Below are 22,348 nucleotides of genomic sequence, written 5' to 3'. Positions count from 1 at the left end.
CTGAAATTATCCCTCCCTCCCCCTATCAAATCGCTGGGACATTTGATAATCTGTGGTGGGGGCAGAAGGGGGAGGACAGTACAGCTGTTACAGCTGAGATTTAAAACAATCCAAAACTCAAGTCTTTTCTATCAAGGGCTCATTTAATGGCAAAGGAGCCAGGAGAGGAGATAGAGTGGTATTTGATTCGATGTTCACATGCTAAAGACTGTATCCTCCAAAGCTAGAGCCAGCAGCTTTGTTTTAATCTCCCAGCAGCATTCTGTCTGACACGTGTTAGTGCACGCAGCTCTATGGTAATGGTTATTTCCACTACTCAGTTAGAGGCCAAAGTACCAAAGAGGCTACACTCATGTCTGGTTGAGACATCTTGTGTAACTAAGGACCTGATGGGGGACTGAACCCATAATCTTGAGATATCGAGTGATGCTCTAAACAACTGCGTAAGCCCGGCCAGGGCTTCTGCCTCTTTTTATAGTCTTTGTTTTAAAGTCTATTTTATCTGCTATGGATATTGCTACCCCAGCTTTCCTTTCATTTCTATTTGCTTGAAATATATCTGCCCATCCAGTCACTTTCAGTCTGTGAGTCTCAATCTGAAGTGAGTCTTGTAGGCAGCACATAGATGGGTCTTGTTTTTTGTCTGTTTGTTTGTTTTTTAGTTTTTTTATCCATTCAGCCACTCTATATCTTTTGCTTGGAGCATTTAGCCCATTTACATTTAAAGTAATTATTGATAGGTATGTACTTATTGCCATTTTGTTCATTCTTTTTGGTTGTTTTAGAAGTTCCTCTTAGTTCCTCTATGCTCCTCTTGGTTTCTTTCCTTGTGATTTGTTAGTTGTCTTTAGAATTATTTTGGGTTCCTTTCTCTTTATTTTTTGTGTAACTATTGTTGGTTTTTTGGTTCATGGTTATCATGAGGTTCATATATATCAACATATACATTTGTGTGTGTGTGTGTGTGTGTATGCCAGTCTATTTTAAACCAATAGGTGTCTAAGTTCAACACATTCTAAAAGCACTACATTTTTATTCCCCCTCCCATATTTTATGTTTTTGACATCATATTTTAAATCATTTTGTTTTGTGTATCCCCTAACTACTTATTGTAATTATAATTCATTTCGCTACTTTTGTCTTTTAATCGTCATACTAGCTTTTTAGGTGTCTGATCCACTGCCTTAACTATGTATTTGAATATGTATTTGCCTTTATCAGTGAGATTTTTACTTTCATATGTTTTCTTTTACTAGTCAGCTCCTTTTCTTTTCAGCTTAAAGAAGTCCATTTCCCATTTCTCATAAAGCTGATTTAATGGTAATAAATTCTTTTAGTTTATGTTAGTCTGGGAAACTCTTTATGTCTTCTTCAATTCTGAATGATAACCTTGCTGGGTATATCGTAGTGTGGGCTTCTCCTTTCAGTCTTTTAAATATATATGCCACTCCCTTCTAGCCGGCAAAGTTTCTGCTGAGAAATCAGCAGACAGCTTGTCCTTGTATGTGACTCATTGTTTTCCTTTTGCTGCCTCCATGATTCTTTTTCTTTTAACTGTTACCATTTTAATTATATGTGTTGGTATGGATCTCTTTGGGTTCACTTTGTTTGGTGCTCTCTGTGATCTCAGAATCTCAATGTCTGGTTTCTTTCCCAGGTTAGGAATGTTTTCAGCCATTATTTCCTCAAATAAGTTTTCTGCCCTTTTTCCTCTCTTCTCCTACTGGGACCCGTATAATATGAATGTTTGTATTCTTGATGTTGTCCAACATGTCCCTTAAACTATCCTTAATTTCTAAAACTCATTTTTCTTTTTGCTGTTTTGATTGAGTAGATGCCACAAATCTGTCTTCCAAGTCACTAACCCATTCTTCCATATTATCTAATCTGCTATTATTGATTCCCTTTAGTTTATTTTTTATTTCAGTTATTATAATCTTTAACTTGTACTTTTTTATATTTTCTAACTCTTTGTTGCAGTTATCACTGTTTTATTCTTCTCCCAAGTTCAGTGAGCATCCTTATGATCACTAACTTGAATTCTTTATCAAGAAAATTAGTTATCTCCATTACATTAGGGTTCTTTTTCTCCTTATTTTTTCATTTGGAATATATTCCTCTATATTGCCATTTTGTTTGATATTCTGTGTTTGTTTCTATGAATTGATTAAACCACCACCTCTCTCAATCTTGAAGGAGTGGCTTTGTGTAGGAGCACCTCTGTATAGACTGTATGTTCCAGGTGGCTTTGGAAGGCTGGGGCTGAAGACGGTACATACAGGGCCAGGGGTACCCTGGTTGGTGAACTAGCTGAAGCTGGGGCAGGCACAGGCCTAGATATCCCACAGTGTGTACTCTGAAAGCACCATGGTAAGCCAGCTGGTCTGGTGGGGAGTAGGTACAGGCCCAGGTATCCTGTGGTGTGTGGCTGCAAGGGCTTCCTGGCTAGCTGGCTGGCTGGGACTGTAGGGGGCATGAACCAAGATGGCCTGAAGCACACTGTGGCAGGCTGGAGTACTTGGACGAAGCTCCCACCTGTGCCACCTAGGTGGAAGAGGAATATAAATAATGGCAATCACCAATGTCTCTGATTCCAGAGAGTTCTCACAGTTTCCACCTGTCTGGCAGGTGCCTTGGAGATAGTAAATAGATTATTTTCACACTCTAGGTGTCTTTAAATCATTGTTTTATTGCTGTGCCCCAGGGCAGGTGAGTCTACATAGGCCCTCAGTGATATCCCTCCTACTACGGGTTGCTGCATCAGGTGGGATACCCATGGCTACTATGTCTCTGTCTCTCCTACCCTTCTCTCTGTGGTCCCTCGTTTGTTTGTTGTGCAGAAACTGTTCAATGAGTCCTAAGTTCTTCTTCAGCCTCCTGAAGTAGGAACTCTATATGCAGGTGTATACTTGGTGTATGTGTGGGAGGAGGTGAGTTCAGGGTCTTCCTACACCACCATCTTTAACCCAATTCACTCTATTTTAACCAAGTTTTCAACCAAGGAGGACCTGCATCTTGATAACACAATACTTTATAAGATAAAACAGACACTGGCATCCACAAGATGGTGTTCAGTGGCCTCTGAGAAAAAGAGTCAAGTGAGTAAAACTGTCTTTTCTGCCTCCAGTTCATAAAGGGCACCTGACACTGGTACGATCTTCTGGCTCCCAAAGTACCCACTCAGTGTGACTCCCCAACAAAGGCACCCCCCATAAGTGCTCAAGGCTCTAAAGTCATCTCTGCTGCTTCTCCACCCTCCATTCCAGACCAAAGCTCCCCTCCCAATCAGTTCAGTTAGGAAATAAACAATCCAAGTTGGGGAAAACACAAAGGCTTCTCTCACCCAAAGGTTAAAATAATAGTTCAAGACCATATATGGGATGTTAAAATATCTCACAAGAACTTACCCAAAAGGTATTGAAATAATTGATTTAAAGATAAAGATAGCACTAAAAATACATTAAACACATGGCCATACATTAATGAGATCAGTATTAAACTTTACATGAACCTCAAAATTAAGCCACTTAAGGCCAAACTGTTTTGTTATATTTATATACATTTTTCAAAAAATATAAGATATTTAGTACAGATATTCCTAACTGCCATTTCATATCAGAAACTGGAACTGGATTGTTCTTCAGGGACAGAATGCTGCCAAGGAGCAGTAGGAACTATTTATAAAATGACCCAGAGGAAATGTCACACCCTTGTATTTTCAAATCCATGCAAAAAAACTATGAATCAAAGCTGAGTCTGACATCTCATTTCAATTCCCACTTTCCTCCTACCCAAGGAAAGGAAACATATGCTAAGTTCAAAAGACCCAAACAAGAGATAAAAAAGCTGCCTATGTGCACTAAACAGAGATATTTTATATAATTTAACTACAAATACAAAATTCCAATTATGCCTCTGCCTCCAGGCCATTGTGTTCCATCACAGGTATTTCTAAACGACGCAGCCTAAGCAAATTGCCCATTTGTCTGAGCTAAAATAAGGACAAGGATAAGAGAAACCAACATTTTAGTGACTGTCTACTTACCATGGGTATCAAACTTTGAAATACTAAGCATCTGAGATTGCTAAATGTACCATAATATCCATTCTCCCTTTCTTCCTTAATAACAGAGCCCCCACTCTTTAAACCCAGAACAAGAACTGCAATTCTCAGACTCTTTTGCAATCAGCATGTGGCTATGTCCTAGCCCAGAAGTTCTCAAAGTGGGTTCTGGGGATTTCTGGGAATCTCTAACACCCTTTTAGGTAGTCCATGAAGCCAAAGCTATTTTCATAATAATAGTAAGATGGTATTTGCCTCTTGTGTCCATTCTCTCACACGTATACGGGGGAGTTTTTCAGAGGCTGCACAACACACGATGCCACAACAAAATGAACGCAGAAGCTGAATCGAGACTCCACTAGCTTCTATTAAGCCAGGCATTAAAGAGATTTACGAAATACAGCAGTCTTCTCACTAATAGTTGGAAAATTGTTATTTCCCCCTCAAAAGTAATTTATGCTAAGAAATGGTTCATTTTGAAATAAATTAACATTTATTAGCCTGGCCGGTGTGTCTTCAGTAGATTGAGCATTGTCCCATGGACTGAGAGGTACCGGTTCGACTCCCTGTCAGGGCACATGCCTGGGTTTCGGGCTCAATCCCCAGTAGGGGGCGTGCAGGAGGCAGCCGACAGATGTTTCTCACATCAATGTTCCTATCTCTCTCTTCCTTCCTCTCTAAAAAAAATATTTAATTAATATTTTTTTCATTTCTTAATTTTAATTTCTAACACAGAAAATATCTGCATCATTTTCCCACTCCTACAAACATGGTGATTTAAAATGACATGAATTATCTTAGAGGTCTGGAGGTCAGAAGACTAAAAATGGGGCTTACAAGGCTAGAAGGAAGGTGTTGGCAGCACTGAGTTCCTCCTGGAGCGGGGGCAGAGTGTGTCCCTTGCCTTTTCCAGCTCCTGCAGGATGCCTGTCCCCCTTGGCTCCAGGTCTCCCTTCCATCAATGGCATCAATTCTACCTCTGCTTCCATCCTCGTAATTCCCTCTGATTCTCACGTAGCTGCCTCCCTCTTATTACGAGCCTTTGATGACATGAGCACACCTGGATAATCCAGGACACCCTCCCCATCCTGAGATGCTTAACTTAACCAGATGCAGTCCCTTTTGCCATGGAAAGTAACATATTCGCAAGTTCTGGGAATTTGGGGGCCATTTATCTGCCTACCACAAAATGTTAGCTATAACTCATATAAGCAAAGCTCTTCAGGGTCCTCAATAATTTTTCAGAGAACCACTACTCTACCATATGAACAGATGAAGGTAGTTATTAGGTGGGAACATTCAGAAAAGCTAAGTTATTAGCCAAAGTCTACAGACTATGAATGGAACTTCAAGCTGAAGCTAGGTCATCTGGCTACTAATGAACCTAATTTGGCTCCATCTATGCTCTGCTGCCAACCCCCAAAACACCCTAGCTGAGGCAAAGGCGAAAAATAGTATTCTGTGGGCACCCTGCAGGCATCGAATAAAGGGAACGACAATAAGCACCCAGAGGTAAACTGAGTGAGCAGGAGGGAGGACAAGTTGGAGAAGAAGGTGTTTAAAGTAATGTTATTTTTTAAAACCTTATTTAGCAATATGCAAACTTATTACCTCATGTGAGAAAGGAGGAAATGTTATGAATGGCCAAGTGTTCCAGGGCCAAGTCAGAGATGAGTGACCGTTCTCGGGCTAGAGCAGCGGTTCTCAACCTGTGGGTCGCGACCCCTTTGGGGGTCGAATGACTCTTTCACAGGGGTCGCCTAAGACATAACAGTAGCAAAATTACAGTTATGAAGTAGCAACAAAAATAATTTTATGTTTGGGGTCACCGCAACATGAGGAACTGCATTAAAGGGTCGCAGCATTAGGAAGGTTGAGAACCACTGGTCTAGAGGGACATGGTGAGGACCAAAGCCCAGGAGATACAGGGACCCTGTGCAGCAAAGCACTGCTCTGGGTCATAGGATGGGGCCCGGTGACCAACCTCTGCTTTAAGGGCACTTGTCTTGACACTGACGGTCCAGCCCCAGTTTTTAACACCCCAGCTGAAAAGGACTTCTGAAGGCTGCATTCTTAGGCTATCTCTCTGCATCATTCTGATTTAACCAGAGTTCAAAATGATGCTCATGATCCAAATCATAACTTTCAAAGGGACACATGTTTACAGTAAAAGAGGAGAAGTGGGAGACTCAAATGGCCAGGTATTGCCTACACTATGAAGTGTCCGGCCCAGGCTAACCCAACAGGGGGCAGTGGCGGTTAAGATGCCCTGCCCTGCACCCATGCAGCGTGCACGTGAACGATGGCTCCCCGGCAGCACGGGCCATTCCTGGTGTCTGCTCAAGTCTCCTTCATCTCTTCCAGGTGGAGCTTCTGGACTGCTCAGCTAACCAAACAAAAAGCCAGCAATAGTGCCCGAACTGACAGCCAACCCTAAGCCAGAATATGAGGACACAGAGTTAGTAACTTCTTTTAGAATTTGCTTCCCAAGGGAGAACAGGCCACAGAATTATGTGATATTTACGTCTTCCAAGAGAAAGTACAGGGTCAATAACAGGCAGTCCCTCAGAGAACCTCTAGCCACAGAGCTCAGCATTTCCTGGGAATGTTTTCAGTGCCTGCTTTTTCTGTGATTGCACTAGTATTGCAAGAATGCTTCCTGTGATCTACAAAGCATAAAGATTTTGCAGATTGGAAGCATCTCTAACATACCACTTTCATCACAAAATCCTAATCCACACACACTCACCTATCAGATCTGTGACGCCTCTGCAAAGGTATGGCATTCTTCTGCAGAATAAATAAACTATGAAATCAGCCAGCTCGACTGATTTTGAAACAACAAATTTTCATGTGGGAAAGTCAAAGTCAATTTAACATTTTACAGACTAAAAACTTTATGCAGCTTTCTACACCTCTCAAAGGGATGTAGACTGTAAGGACATGGAGTTTACAGATGATGCCTCTAATTCACAACAGCGAACAGCAATGTTCCGCACTCCATGTGAGAAGGAAAAGCATCCACAGGCTTAGAGCCACAACTGAGTCTTTTACATGCAGTATTTTAGATAGAAAGAAAAATGACATTTTAAAAGAAAACAGATTGGGAGTCATGATAAAGGTGTGCTGAGCAGGAACTCTGTTCTTACGAGTTATTCCAAAAGTAGTGATTCTAACTTCTAAGGTCAATTCCCGGTCAGAGCACATGCCCAGGTTGTGGGCCAATCCCTAGTGGGGGGCATGCAGGAGGCGGCCAATCGATGTTCTCTCTCATTAATGTTTCTACCTCTCTCTCCCTCACCCTTCCTCTCTCTCTAAAATCAATAAAGAAAAAAAAAAGACATAAAGAATAAAAAGTGAATTTCTAACATATGTTTTATCAAAACCAGGAGACAATAGAGATGATGGAAGAGAGACAGTATTCAAAGCATTAGTAGCTGAGTCACTGTTAGAGCTGATGAATTACACCAAACACAGCAAATATAAACAGGATTAAAAATCCAGAAAGTTTCACATAGACACTGTAGTGAAACTGCAGAGCCCCAAAAGACAAACAATCTTAAATTAAGCCAAATCACCTACTAAAAAATGGCAAATGAAAGACTACCAACAGATTTCCAAAGAGCAAAAGTGGGAGTCATGGGACAATGCAACAATATGTTCATAACACTAGGAGAAAACAACTGTCAACTAAGAACTCTGAGAGCGAAATAAAGACTTTTTACATAAATCAAATCTGATAGATGTTACTACCAATATATTCTAAGAAAAAAAAAAAACATGAAGAAGGCAAGTCTCCCCAGAGGAAAGATGTAAGATGCAAGAAGGGAAAAGAAGCAAGAAATCGTAAACATGCAGAGAAAGGAGTCTTCATCAGGTGTCCTGTGAGTTTTGTATTATTCTGGAAAGGGATTAAAATATCTTAACTACTGATCAACTTAAAAACTGTTAAGTGTATACTTTCAGGGCAATCATTTGAACAGAAATAGAATGCAGCAGACCAAAAAAAAAAAAGAATGAGAACACAAATCAACAAAAACTTCAATCCAAATGAAAAAAAAATTTGTGATTAGAAATGAAAAAACACACAGAGTTAAAGGAGATGTTAGAATGTATTTTAAAAAAGAAGAAGAAGAAAACTAAAACAGAAACAAACAATAATGCACTACCTATATAAGAAAAGACTGAAAAATCTCTCTACATTAAAGTCATAACTCTGTTTTCCGAGGACACTACAAAGAAAGACACTCAATGTTGGTATTAATCAGGAAAATGCAAATTAAGACCACAATGATATGCTATTTTATATCCACAACAGAATACCAAAGTTGGAAGGAAGTGGAGCAAAGATAAACTGTAATAGATTTTCACAACAGAACTTTATTTAACATTAAAATTAATTTACTACCATTGTATGCAACAAGTGAATTTTAACAACTGAGTGAAAAATTCAAGTTGCAGAATACTGCACGTAATGTACCATTCTTATCAAGCTTAAAAACAAAACCAGTCAATATATTGTTTGAATATATATAAAAATAGTAATTATGTGCCAGAATGAAAATTAACTACCAACACTCAGAATACTGTTTAGTTCGGCTGATGTTTACTTTCGGCCTGAGACTTCCTCAATGCAGTAAGCAGTCTGCTGGCCTGTGTTCCAGCAAGCTCTTTTTTTTTTTTAACTCATCTTTATTGTTGAATATATCATAAATGTTCCCCCTTTTTTTCCCCCATTGACCCCCTCCTCCCCAATCTCACTCCCCTCCTGCCTTCCCCACACTATTGTTGGTGTCCGTTGGTTATGCATATATGCACAGAAGTTCTTTGGTTTATCTCATCCCACCCTCCCTCTCCCCTTCCCTTTGAGGTTCATCAGTCTAACAGCCAATTTGTACTTCTTCCTTCCTTCATCTTTTCCACCCATCCCCCAAGCCCCCACCCATCTGGCAAGCAACAAAAAGTTCTCTGTATCTATGAGTCTGATTCTGTTCTGCTTGCTCATTTCGTTTGTAGATCCAATTGTTGATAGATATGTATTAACTGCCATTTTATTGTTCATATTTTTGTTCTCCTCCTTCAAGAAGACCCTTCAACATTTCATATAATGCTGGTTTGGTGGTGATGAACTCCTTTCGCTTTTCCTTGTCTGGGAAACTATTGATATGTCCATCGATTCCAAACGATCCGAGCAAGCTCTTCATCTCATCTCAGGCGGACACTGGCAGCACTGGCCAAGACTGTTCAACCCCAGAGAAGAGAGCAGGCCTTGGGACTACAATCTTCCAGAATAAAGAGCCTCAGTCGTAAGCAATTCCAGATCAAAGGAAAAGGCCTGGCGCCCAGTGACTCTCCTTAGAACCTTTCCTAATAATTTCTTCTTTAAAACTAAATTATTAGGAATAGTTTTGGTTAAAGATGAAAAATGGCTTACACTAAGGTAGAGATTTTCCTTAATTCAGGCAATCTTTTTCCTTGTAAATGTCAAGTTTAAATGTTAAGCTTTTAAATGTCCTGGTTTATGTGACTTCAGATCTAGCAGTACCCTTTCCTGTCACTGCTGTGACGACTCAGGCAGACATTATTTCCTGTGCCCTTTGTTTTATGAATTTCTACCACCCTGGCCCATGTTGTCTTCCTCCTCCTATGAGGAAGCTGGCTTCTTCGGTCCTTTTTCCTCCAAAACCTTGGCTGATTTTGACCTGGGGCTCCTTAAAGACTTGAAAGATCCCTCCACCCATCAGAGCCCCACACACAATCTCAGAGCAAAGCAGGACTACTTAGAGGAACTTCATATCCATGAGATGTTTGGGAATGGGTGGAACAATGAGTTTGACTTACATGCTGTCTTGCATACAACCACTACTACGTTCCCACTTCACTGTTCTCAAAATTCAGAGAATCCACAACCTCTTCACTCCCTGAAGCGTTGCCTGGAACAAGAAAGGTAGGAAATGAGGACGAGGGCAACCAGAAGGAACCAAAGGGTCTTGTGGGGAAAGAATCTCTCTTCTAGAATTAATCTTAACATTTAAAAGCAAAAAGAGCCTCTGGAGTTAAGGAAACTCTCTACCTTAGTCTAAGCCATTGTTCATCTTCAACCACAACTATTAATAGTAATTTAATGTTTGTACAGGAAACCATTATTATTTACAAAGAGCTTTTGCATGCATTTTCTCATTTGAGCCATAAGATCTTGAAAACAGGCAAGTATTATTTTAAATTGCAGCAGCTGAACCTCCCAAAGGTTACAGAACTTTCCCATGACCATTCAGCCAGTAAGTATCAAAGGAGGGATTAGAACCACCTCTATGACTCCTCATTCTAAATTCTTCTATGGCACAAAATAATATAATGGTTTCAACTTGAAAAGCAGTGTTGTGATTTCTTCTTGCACTAGATTTACTTTCTTAAACCAGAGATACAGAAGTAGCTTTGCCTACTGAATGACACAGACACTGTGTGATAGGGTTAAATGGGTATTTACCAGAGATGACCCAAAGGGTAGGAAATCCACACCAGGATAGTTAAGAAACACATGTATCTTTTTACATACCCTCTTTTTCTCTTTAAGTCATTGTCATATTACTGGGCTTTTTTTTAAACTTGGAAATTACTTCAAGCTTATAAAAAAGTTGTAGAATAATAATAGTTCAAAAAATGCCATATATTCTTTACCCAAGTTCACCTATTAACATTTAACCCATATACTTAACCATTCACTCTCTGTCTACAGACACATTCACTCAACATTTGCTTTCTGAGCCATGTGGGGATAAGTTCCATACCCCATGGCTCTTTACATCCGAATTTATTTCTTGAGAATAGGGGAATTCTTAAATGGCCGTAATGTATTGTTATCAATCTCAGATTTAATATTGATACAATGCTTTAATCTACTAACGTTTTCAATCAACCGAACGCACATCAGAAAGTTTCTTTTCCCACAAAGGTCCAGCGCAGGGTCACTGCACTGAACTGCCATCAATCTGAAACACACAGCTCTCCTTTGTCTTTCATTACACTGGCACTTTGGGAAAATATAGTCCTCCCCTTTTTTATATGAATAAAACATTTCCTTTTGACTTGTCTGACATTTTCTCATGACTCAATTCAGGTCATGCATTATCAGCTAAAAAAATGACAGAGGCAAGATTTTCTTCTTCAGGTGTAGTATCTGAAAGTCCGCCCAGTCCGCCTGACCCTCGCTGGCAATGTTCATTTGATCACCCAGGCAAGGTTTTGACTAATTTCCCCAATGGAAAATTAATATTTTTCCCTTGCAACTAATAAGCAATTTGTAGGGACATACTTTAAGACGGTGAAAATAGCTTGTTCCTCAGCAAACTTTCCCCCTAGATGTATCTAAACTTGACTGCGATGGCCACATGCTGGCTGTCTCGACGCCAGCATTCCCTCGCGTTGTCAGTCATTACTCAGCATTGCACATTGGTTGTCTACTCTTCTAGGTGTGATCAATATGGATACATGAAGTCCTACTTTTAATGGTTTATAATTTATCACTGGACTTAATTATTTTAGTGCTCAAGCTGTCTCACACTTAGCCAGTGGGCGCCCCTTTAAGCTGGCTCCTTTGTCTTTGTGCCATGCCCCCATCATGCTTTTCTTACTTTTTATTTATTTATTTGTTTATCCTCACCTGAGGACACTTTTGCATTCATCTTCAGATAGAGCAAGAGGAGAGAGGGAGGAAGAGAGAGAGAAACATCAATGTGAGAGATACACACTGACTGGCTGCCACCCACGTGACCCCAACTGTGGCTGGGGACAAACTGCAACTGAGGTATGTGCCCTTAGCAGGAACCGAACCTGGGTCTCTCTGGACTGTGGGCTGACGCTCCAACCGCTGAGCCAAACTGGCCAGGGCTTACTTTTATATCCTTACTTGCTGACATTAAAAAAAAAATGTTCCAGTCCGGCTGGTGTGGCGCAGTGGTTGAGCATCGACCCATGCACCAAGAGGTCGCTGGTTCAATTCCCGGTCAGGACACATGCCCAGGTTGTGGGCCCGATCCCCAATGGAGGGCATGTGGGAGGGTGGCCAATTGATGTTCTCTCTCATCGATGTTTCTATCTCTCTCTCCCTCTCCCTTCCTCTCCCTAAAAATCAATAAAGAAAAAATAAAAAAGTTCCAGGCTCATCTTATACCTAGCCCATCTCTTCTCTGGACGGAGCCATTTCTCCAGAAAGTACCGATTCCTTTCAGTGGAGAATGCTGTTAGAGACCAAGATCTAGTATAACACGGTTGTAAAGGCATTGTCAGTTTGTACTGATCACTTTTCATTTTAAATGAGTCACATTTTCCAGCTTCTTTGCATGCCTGTTTTCTATTACAAGGTACACAATTAGAAGGTATTCAGTTTGATTTCAATGGCAGTTAAAGTACTGGCAGGTCCTCTTACTCTTGTCAGGCTTGGTTTTACACATGGTTACGACAGGCCTATTTCAGTTATGTCCGTAGTCCTAGCACATGGCCCTTGCGCCTAAGCTGCGGTCTTTCTGGCGTCTCAGTAGAAGGGCTGAGGTGCTGGTGTGGAGGCCCCGCCCTCGCCAGGCCAGTCTCTCCCTTTCTGCCAGTTCTATGTGACCTCTGGCACGGCCATTCTCTGCCAAACCCGGTGGCAGCGGCTCTGCTACGTCCCACCTCACATAAATACACATTCCAGCTCCTGGGTTCCCCCAGCACAGCTCTCTCCTCCCCAGTGCCCTGCATACAAATGCCAGCCTCTTGGGTGGCCCTGAACGCCATGAGACTACTGTGCTCCCAGGCCCCTCTCCCAGACCAAGCCCGGAGCAGTGCTCAAGCAGAACGCCAGAGCTACCGTGTCTCGCCTCACGTGGTCCTCTTCTCGCAAGGATCTCAGTCCTGGCTGCCTGCTGCCCAGTGCCGATAACAATGACCCCCTGTGGTGTCCAGTTTTCCAGGTGACTACTGGAGGGCCAGCCCGGCCCCAGATCCCCGGTCTCCTCTCTGCCTTCAACACTTGTGATGCTTGAGGATCGTGGGGCTGCTCTACTGGAGGGGTTAAGAATCAAACACTTTGGGCATATAGTAAATGCTCTTTATTTAAACATTTCAAAGAAACTGTCTAACAATCTGTTTCTTAAAAATGGATGTGTTTACTTTCATTGCAGCGCTGTGGCAAGAGACATGCTCTCTAGACATCAGGAAATTCCAAACAAAATGGCGGGGAAATGTCTGTTCCTTCCACAAAGCAGATACGCACTTCGGATGGCCGGCTGGCTATCACTGCCACATATTTACATTTGTTTCTATTACTCTTCCTCCAAACAGCATAACAACACACTGTAGTCTACCCAAAGAAATCAAAGTTAGCTGCTAGTCTTCATTTTTCTTGTTTATGTGCATGTACTTAGGGGTGGAGAGAAAATTGCTTTTCATGTAAATCATTTTCTGATGTATTTCTATTTCTACGTCTAACCACTAGTGAGAAAATAATTAGCAAAAAAACAAATAGTCAAGCCCTGGCCGGTTTGGCTCATTGGTTAGAGTGTCAGCCCAAGGACCAAAGAGTCTTGGGTTCAATTCTGGCCAAGGGCACATACTTCTGTTTTGGTTCAATAGATGTGTCTCTCTCACACTGATGTCTGTCTGTCTGTCTGTCTGTCTCTCTCTGTCTGTCTTTCCCTTCCTCCCTCCCTCCCACTCTGTCTGAAAATCAATGGAAAAATATCCTCGAGGGAGAATTTTTAGAAAAAGAAAAAATAATAGTCAAAAAAGAAACATGCAACCCCAGACACGAAGTTAATCAAGAGGAAATTGGCTAACAGAACATACTGTGAGAAAAGATAATTTCGCAGTAGCAGGAAAATGGAGAATGGTTCTCCCTGCATCAGCCAGCGGACTCGCGCCCCCAGCACACGCACAAGCAACATTCCAGACAGCGTGTCAGGCACACGCGCGGGACAACCTCCTCCTTCTAGAGCAGATTGTCTCCCTGTCAGAAATGCACACTGCAGCCCATCTAATTCACTTTCTCAAAGGGAGCCAACGCATGGCAAGTTACATCTTTTTCTGGCTTTACTTCAAGCCCCCTAGAACTTGAAGGCAAGTGGCCGATGTGAACACGGTGCTGTTTGTCCCTTGGCCCCCCTCACTGTCCAGGCTCCCTATCCTAAGGGGCTCTCAGATCAGTCTTCCTGCAGGACCGAGTGTCTCCACGTGGAGCCTGTTGAATTCTGTTTCCTCAGATCAGCACAAGTGTACAAATTCTTCTGTGGTTCCCATTTCCCAGGAACACTGTTGGAGCCCCTGGGCTTCACAAGACAAGCCCTCCATCATCTGCTCCCTGCTGACCTCTCCATTCCATCTCCTGGCATTTTCTGCTCCATCACCATTTGCCTTCAAGAAACACCCTTCCCTCCCTTTCCTCTCTTGACTAACTCGCTGAGGCTTGACAACCTCTGGTGAATATTTCATGATCACCATTCAAAGCCGCATTAGTGTCCCGACCTTCAGATTCTCAGAGCACCTGTGCTCACTTTTATACTAATCACTTATTGAGCACTTACAACATGCTAAGCACTATGGGCACTCAACATGCATCATCTCGTCTCGCGCTCACAGGGACTCTGTACAGTAGGTGCTGCTGTCAGCCCCTCCTACAGATGAGCAAACGGGCAGAGGCTCAGCAACTTCCCAATGTCACACAGCTGGGGACTGAAGGAACCAAAGAGCTCACAGCCTTTCCATAAACAGTACCAAACATATTTAATGGAAGAATTAGCAGTATAACTGGAGAAGCAACAAATGGTGACCTCATGACAACACTAAAAGGGTGACAATGAGCCCTAGCCAGTTTGGCTCAGCCATTAGAGCATCAGCCTGTGGTCTGGAGAGACCCAGGTTCAGTTCCCGCTAAGGGCATGTACCTCGGTTGCAGTTTGTCCCCGGCCCTGGTTGGGTCGTGTGGGTGGCGACCACTCGATGTGTCCCTTTCACATCGATGTTTCTCTCTCTCTCTTCCTCTCTCTCCTTCCCGCTCTATCTGAACAAAGAATGGAAAAATGTCCTCTGGTGAAGATAAAAAAAAAAAAAAGGGTGACAATAAGATGTAAAAAACTCATCAGAATTCTTCAGAAGAGGATATCATAAAGATACTCATAAACTTATATCAACTATGACATTCATAATAAAGACCAAGATATTTCATCCAGACAGGGCGACCAGTAGTTTCTAAGAATCCAATAATATACACATGGCTCAAGTAAGAAATGTTTTAAAGAAAAAGGAAAAATGGGGAAGAATTTCTTACTAGGAACAACAACAAAAAAAAAGATGTTCTATGTCAACGATTAAAAGAACTTCTCACAGGGAAAAATCTGAAATATTTATATAATTAAATCAATTCCATTCTCAAAAAGTTTGTATATTATACAACCAATAGGATCGATCCTCTCTTAGGGGTAACATGTTACTTCCTATACAAGCTGAATAAGTGAGTTTTAGTGAATAGATTAGTGAATGTACTCCATCTGGGCCCTGTATGTCATTGACTTAATATGCCCGTTTCTGGCCTCAGATTGTGGAGCTGGGGAGCTGAAGAAGGAGGCACAAAAAGGAATGCCAATGACCAGCTGCTTCACAAATGCCACACTGGTTCTCATGCAGAGTAAGTCAGAGGATGACTATTTCAGTACCGCACATCACCTCACACAGGTAATCTTCTTCACATTGCCAACCTTGACCATGAAGGAGGACATACAATCTCATGTCATAATACATATCAGCCAGGGTCAAACTGATCAGTGCTGAGCTCTACATGTCTGGGGAAATTTGGGGGAAAAAGAAAAGGATCCCAAGTAGATACGTAAAGATCACTGAACCCTAACTCGAGGTATGGAATGCACATGGAAGGCTTAACCTAGGGAAAAAAAAAAAAACAATTAAGACTCTACCATTCCACATCATATTAAACACCCTGCTAAGAGGAACGGGCAACGTTTTTCCACTTCCAGCAAAAAGCAGTGCAGAAAAAATAGTTTTAGCCAAAACCAAAAATATGAGAATTTTAGCTTCAACATGAAGACTTTTCTACAAGCAAGGAACATTGGCAACGAAATGCATACATGCCACACACGGCATCATTGCTATGGTAATGACCAATGTGCAGAGCTCCCTCATGGATATCCAAGCAGCACTGGTCTTCATACACAATCATCACAGATAACACAGAGGGAAGGCCAGCTCTGCGAATACTGTGGGATTCACACCCAGTCTCCCCTGTTTTAAAGTCCAGTCTCTTAACTTCAGGTTTAGGACTAAAGCACGTGAAACTCACCATCTATAAAATGGAATAATACCTGCCTGATAAGGCTCTTGGAAGAATCCAGTAAGTTAACCACAAAACATTTAGCCTGTGCCTACCATGTAGTAAGCACTTAATAAATGTTAGCTATTATTCTCATTTTTAACTTTGCCTGGGTCATTGTCTTCCAGTTAATCAGTCTCTGATTCTAACAAAGTCAAAATAGAGGGTTTATGTCAATGAGGCAGCCATATGTTCAGCCATTCAGCCCATCCATATCCATCCCCTCCCTCGACAGACTTACAAGGAGCACCCACCTACCACGGTTCAAGCTCACCGCAATCACTGATTGAAAGTCATCCACCAAACACTTGTGTCTGCAGCTCTGACGAGCCATCTCCTCAGTAATTTAACACACGCTGAAGGAAGGAAGAGGGCTAAGACCCTGGGCTTAGAAGTCAGACACCTGGGATTCAATGGCAGGTCCTCCAGTGTGACCTGAAACAAATTACTTGACCTTTCCCTGTGCTTCAGTGTCCTGGTTGTAAGGATTAAATGAGATAAATTATGTAAAGAGCTTAGTTCCAGTACCTGGCACTAAGTACTACATAAATAAAATAATAAATAAGTAATTAAAATAACTGCTGTTGTAGCTCAGTCCTAAGCCATATGAAAACACCAACAAGGAGACAGTATCAGTCCCCAGACCCAGAAGAATGCTAACTATAGAATTTGAAATACATTGTGGATTCTTTCAAATATCAATAAACATGAACTACTCTGACTCAAAAAATTTTATAAACCTGTATCTCAAAATGCTTTGGAATTTAAAAAAAAAAAAAAGTCATCCATTTTAAGTGGTAAGAATAGCTGTTATTTACTGAGGGCCTACTCTCTTCTTGGCCATATAACAGGCACTTCACAGATGTTACTCAATCTTCAAAACCACTCAGAGGTTCATCAAACGATCCCAGTTTTACAGATGAGGATCCTGAGTCTGGATCCTGACGGGCTCCATGGCGCATTACAAGCAGCAGCAGAGACCGTTGCTTCAAACTGCAAGACCAGTGAGGCCAGCAGGGACGTAATCCCAGGGTCACACAGCCACTCCACAGAGCATTTTCTTGGACTGATCAAAATTTCATTAGGCAACATTCAATGAAATCCTTCACTCATCCCCAAGATGTGCTTTAAAGAAGCCCACATTGCCCAGCTAGTGTGGCTCAGCTGGTTGAGTGTTGTCCCATACACCAAGAGGTCACCGATTTGATTCCCAGTCAGAGCACATGCCCAGGTTGCAGGCTCGATCCCCAGTGGGGGCGTGCAGGAGGTGGCCAGTCAGTGTCTCTGTCCCACCCCACCCCCTGCCCCCCAGCTCTCTCTCTCCCCCTCTGAAATCAATAAAAACATTTTTAAAAAAGAAGCCCAAATCACTGAGAGGTCACGCAGTGTCCACCCATCCAAGTGACATGCTAGTACAAATCTCCTTCTACCATCCAGTTCAGTCATAATGCTCCTTGGGAACACTGTCAGAGACGTGTAATTTACAAATTGCTATACAGTTATTCAAAAGTGACTAGATTTCCAAAACAAATTCAGTTCTAGAGCTGGAACCTGGCAAAAATGAAGTACCACCAATGTGTTATGAAATACCAAAATTATGTGTCTGAGGTAAGAGTGGATAGAGAAGTAAAATGTAAATCAAAATATCCTGTTCTAATTTTCCTGATAGCAGAGCATCCTTATCCCAAATAGCAAATCTATGACTCTCACACTTTCTAATTTATGGTTTTCTATGTGCCCTTCAAGAGGAAAAGAAGACAGCAAGAACATTCACTGTGTAACTCGTAAGATTTGAGTCTGCTTCTGATACTTCAGAATATAAACTGCATCCCCAGGGGAGGAGTCCATGTTTTGGGTCCCTACTGTATCCTCAGCACAATCCACAGCAGGGTGTACTGAGGCCTTCAGTGAATACGGATGGGTGTTCACAACCAGCACAATACTGAAACGTAGAGGAGAAAAGGTATTAAAGACCTGCCTGAGAAGGGTTCCTTACCCCATTCCAGCAGGTGTCCTCAGCACCAAACTGCTCTTTGGAACCTAATAGTTACAGAAATGTGAGATTATAGGAGAATTTTTTTTAATGAACACCAAAATATGCTTTAGGTGCAAAGATGCATCCCACCACATTTGACTATTCAGTTTTTGGAATAACACATATTACACTTTGGGGGCGAAAAATGCTTCCCAAGCCCTTTGACTATTCAAAATATTTGCCAATATTTTGAAATACTTACTGGACTACAACATGCCTCCTAATCTGCTATTTCAGAAACATAAACCATAAATGCAAAAAACTCACTGCCAGCATTGTGCTGGATGAGGCCGACACAAAGAAGACCAAGGCTGGGCCGACTACAGTTTAATAGAGTCACAGAACGTAAACAAATAATTACAATGTCATACAATTAGAGCTTTCAGCCAAGTAGAACCAAGTGCGGGAGGGTGCGGAGGAGGGAATAACTAACCCTGCTGCACATTTCAATCCCACATTGAGAGAAAGAACCTTTCTTTCCTCCAATATCCTTTGCAATTTCCTTGTCCAATCCTCATTATTTCCTTTAAAGCAAAAAAGCAGCACAGTCCAGCTATATAATAAATACTTAAGCCACCATGCTCCTCAATTACCATCCCACCCCCACGAAACACTGCAACATTGCTCTAACGTATGCTAGTTCAGTAAGAAGGTCTTAAAGTAACGATCAGCCACACAACTTGAGTGTTTAAGCTGTATTAGAAACTCTGGGTCCTAGTATTTCCTCCAAAGTCCCCGGCCTTCTTATAGCCATTTAAAATTATATTTAATATCTGTCCAAAATCTTGAGGATACAAGCTAAATGAATGAGAGGGGCGCTGAGCCATTGGGCAGGAAGTATAACAGAACAGAATTGACCACCTGAAACTGCTGCTTCAAGTTCAGATCGGGAAAAGAACAAACCTCGGAACAACCAACAAGACCAAAGAAGAGTTCACTGAACTTGAAGGCACAACACGTGGTCTCCAACAAGAAGTCTGTGCCTATTCAACAGCTCTGAACGGGCGCTGCCAGGGTGGCTGGTCGACTGGCTTTCTTCAGTGCGCCCTGTGAGCTCGCCCGGTGCAGCAGCAGTTGTATTCTGTATTAGCCTGATAAACCATGTTCTCTCCCTTCTTTTTTTTTTTTATCCTCACCCGAGGACATTTTTTTTTTCCATTTTTTGTTCAGGTAGAGTGGGAGGGAGAGAGAGAGAGAAACATCGACGCGAAAGGAACACATCGAGTGGCTGCCACCCGCACGACTGACCAGAGGCGGGGACAAACTGCAACCGAGGCACACGCCCTTAGCCGAACCGATCCCGGGTCTCTCGGGACCGCAGGCCGACGCTCTAACCGCTGAGCCAAACCGGCCAGGGCTCTCCCTTCTTTTTAATACTAGCAACTTTCACCCTTTGAAGTGTGTGCTGAAAAAGAAGAATCAGCAAATACTACTGAAAGTGCAATATCTGATTATCACTTCAAGATGAGCTTTGATCCAAACCTTCTCCACAATGGACACTGTGGATGCACCCACTGTCCTTCAGCACCACTGCATGACACGGGGGTTATTGAAAAACTGCTAACCTCTAGCGGATTTACTCAGTGCTCAGAACCTCAAGCCAGACTTTTCTTCCACTGTTCACATACAGTGGCAGCCTTCAGGACTTAAAAGTAGGAGATGATGCTGAATTACCTAAGTTAACATGTAACTGGTGGACTGGGAAACCTACTGCTGTAAACCAGATGAAACCAGAAATCCTCCCTGAAGAACAATGAACGAACAAGTTGTGCCACTGTTCCTCACAACTTCGTAAATCTCCAGCTGCTCCAGGTCAGAATCCAACAGGGAGTGTGTGCCACCAACACAGTGGGGACGTGTTTTCTCCGACTTATACCCCAGAAGTCATGGAGAGGAATGTTCAGATAGAAACAGGACATAAAATAAACTTTGTAATTGACAACCATAAACGTACTGGTACTGTCGTTGCTCAGAACACTGTGCTGTTGGAAATGAAACAAGCTCACTGTTGGGGAGTAGTTTGTGCCACTAAGGAGGTGTCTGGCTTTACTGAAAGAGGTGATGTTGTAGAAGAGATATTCTTTCACTGTAGTGAATCTAACGGTGAGTCAGAAGCCTTACAGCCTTGAGAATGACATGGAATTCACAATCAAGGACAGAAATGGTAAAGAAGTTGCAACAGATGTCAGACTATTGCCTCCAGGAACAGTCGTTTTTGAAGATATCAGCACTGAACATTTTGAAGGAACTATAACAAAAAGTTATCCCAAAAGTACCAGTAAAAAGCAGAACAACCCAACCCATTGCCAGGATGCATTCAAGCTGACTTTGCGATTCCTAAAGAACTTCCCTTGGAGACAATAATACAGAATCCAAGGTGACTCTGTTGGAAGGCAACCATGTGAGGTTTATTATTTCAACAGACTGACATGACAAGTTAGAACAAGCAGCCAACATAGAAGTTCTATCAAATACATTTTAGTTCACTAATGAAGCCAGAGAAACAGGTGTAATTGCTGCCATGAGAGATGGTTTTGGTTTCATCAAGTGTGTGGACTGTGATGCTCGAATGTTCTTCCACTACAGTGAAATTCTGGATGGGAACCAGCTCAATACTGCAGATGAAATAGAGTTTAGTGTGGTTCCTGATATGCTCTCTGCCCAAGGAAATCATGCTATTAGGACTGAAAAACTTCCCGACGGTTTCATTCCATTCCCATTCAGATCTTCATTTTCTGGACACTGTAGAAAAGAAGCCACTTTTTCCAATCCTAAAAAACCATTAGCCCAAATAAAGGCAAAGAAAAGGAGGCTGAAGGTGGTGTTATTGCTTATGATGACTGCAGGGGTGAAATGACTACTGCTTTCCAGGCCAAGGATGTAGACTGATCTACTTTTCAAATTGGGGAATACAGCTGAATTCAGTAGCAGTGACAGACAGAGGCCAGGACAGCAGATTGCAATCTGTGCGCTGTGACTTTTAGGTTGTAATTCTAACTTCAAGAGGCTCTTGGGTTATGTGGCAACTCAGAAGGACAATTTTGGATTTACTGAAACAGACAATCACAATAAGGAAAACTTTTTCCATTACAGCGAGTTTTCTGGTGATGTTGATAACTCAGAACTGGGGAACATGGTTGAGTATAGCTTGTCCAAAGGCAAAGGCAGTGAAGTCAATGGAGAAAAGGTCAACAAAATACACTTGGTGAATGACATTCCTGAGGAAACTGGTCCCATCCTCTACTCTGGTAAAGGCATTTGTCCCCTGAGTGTTGAGCCAACAGAGACTGAATACCAAGGAATGGCTGAGACCATGGGGAGGGGAGAAGAAAGGGGAGGTCTATCCATATGGCATTCTTGGAATGACCAACAAAGGGGATTGCCTGCAGAAAGGAGAAAGGGTCAAATTCCAATTGTGTGCCCTGGGCCTAAATGCACAGACTATGGCCTACAATATCAGTTTTGCTGATTTCTGACACACACACACACACACACACACACACACGATAGTAACAATGCCCCACAGAGTATATGCTGAGAAATCCTGCTACAAAGTACTTCCTTAAAATAAGACCTAAATTCTTAACTGGCTGATTCACTGATACAGCTCTGTGGCCTCACCTTACAGAATTAGAAGCCTACCACGGACTGTGCCTTCGGGTGGAAACCTGCCTCTTCTGCAAGTCAGTTCTAGCACCTGCGATGCACTCACATCTCTGATTCAGCCGCTTTGGGGGCAATGAACCAAGCCTAGGCTCAGTGGGTATTCCTTAGGCATTCAAGAGACACAAGTATACGATGTTTCAGTAGGAAATTTCCAAGGCAGAATTTCAAACTAGGCAAATGTAGTTAGTAGGATTGTATTAGACTTAGTTTTATACATTTCTCTTAACTA

The 22,348-nt window shown here is 42.1% G+C and overlaps 1 protein-coding gene and 1 pseudogene across 5 annotated transcripts in view; one reads left to right on the top strand and one right to left on the bottom strand.

The window, feature by feature from the left end:
• The window catches only part of SGMS1 (sphingomyelin synthase 1), a 264,910-nt gene that overhangs the window by 163,772 nt on the left and 78,790 nt on the right, over positions 1–22,348 (bottom strand). For 4 of the 5 annotated variants that reach the window (XM_036264649.1, XM_036264653.1, XM_036264650.1 and 1 more), the window contains one exon: positions 9,905–9,996. The exons of the other annotated variant lie outside the window; for it this stretch is intronic. The gene's annotated coding sequence lies outside the window, so the exon portion shown is untranslated. The remainder of the gene's footprint in view (positions 1–9,904; positions 9,997–22,348) is intronic. 5 annotated transcript variants of the gene reach the window in all.
• LOC118632726 lies at positions 19,918–21,929 on the top strand (annotated as a pseudogene).

Source organism: Molossus molossus, unplaced genomic scaffold, assembly GCF_014108415.1.
Source record: "Molossus molossus isolate mMolMol1 unplaced genomic scaffold, mMolMol1.p scaffold_m16_p_17, whole genome shotgun sequence".
NCBI lineage: Eukaryota > Metazoa > Chordata > Mammalia > Chiroptera > Molossidae > Molossus > Molossus molossus.
This window is presented reverse-complemented; position numbering and strand designations above follow the sequence as displayed.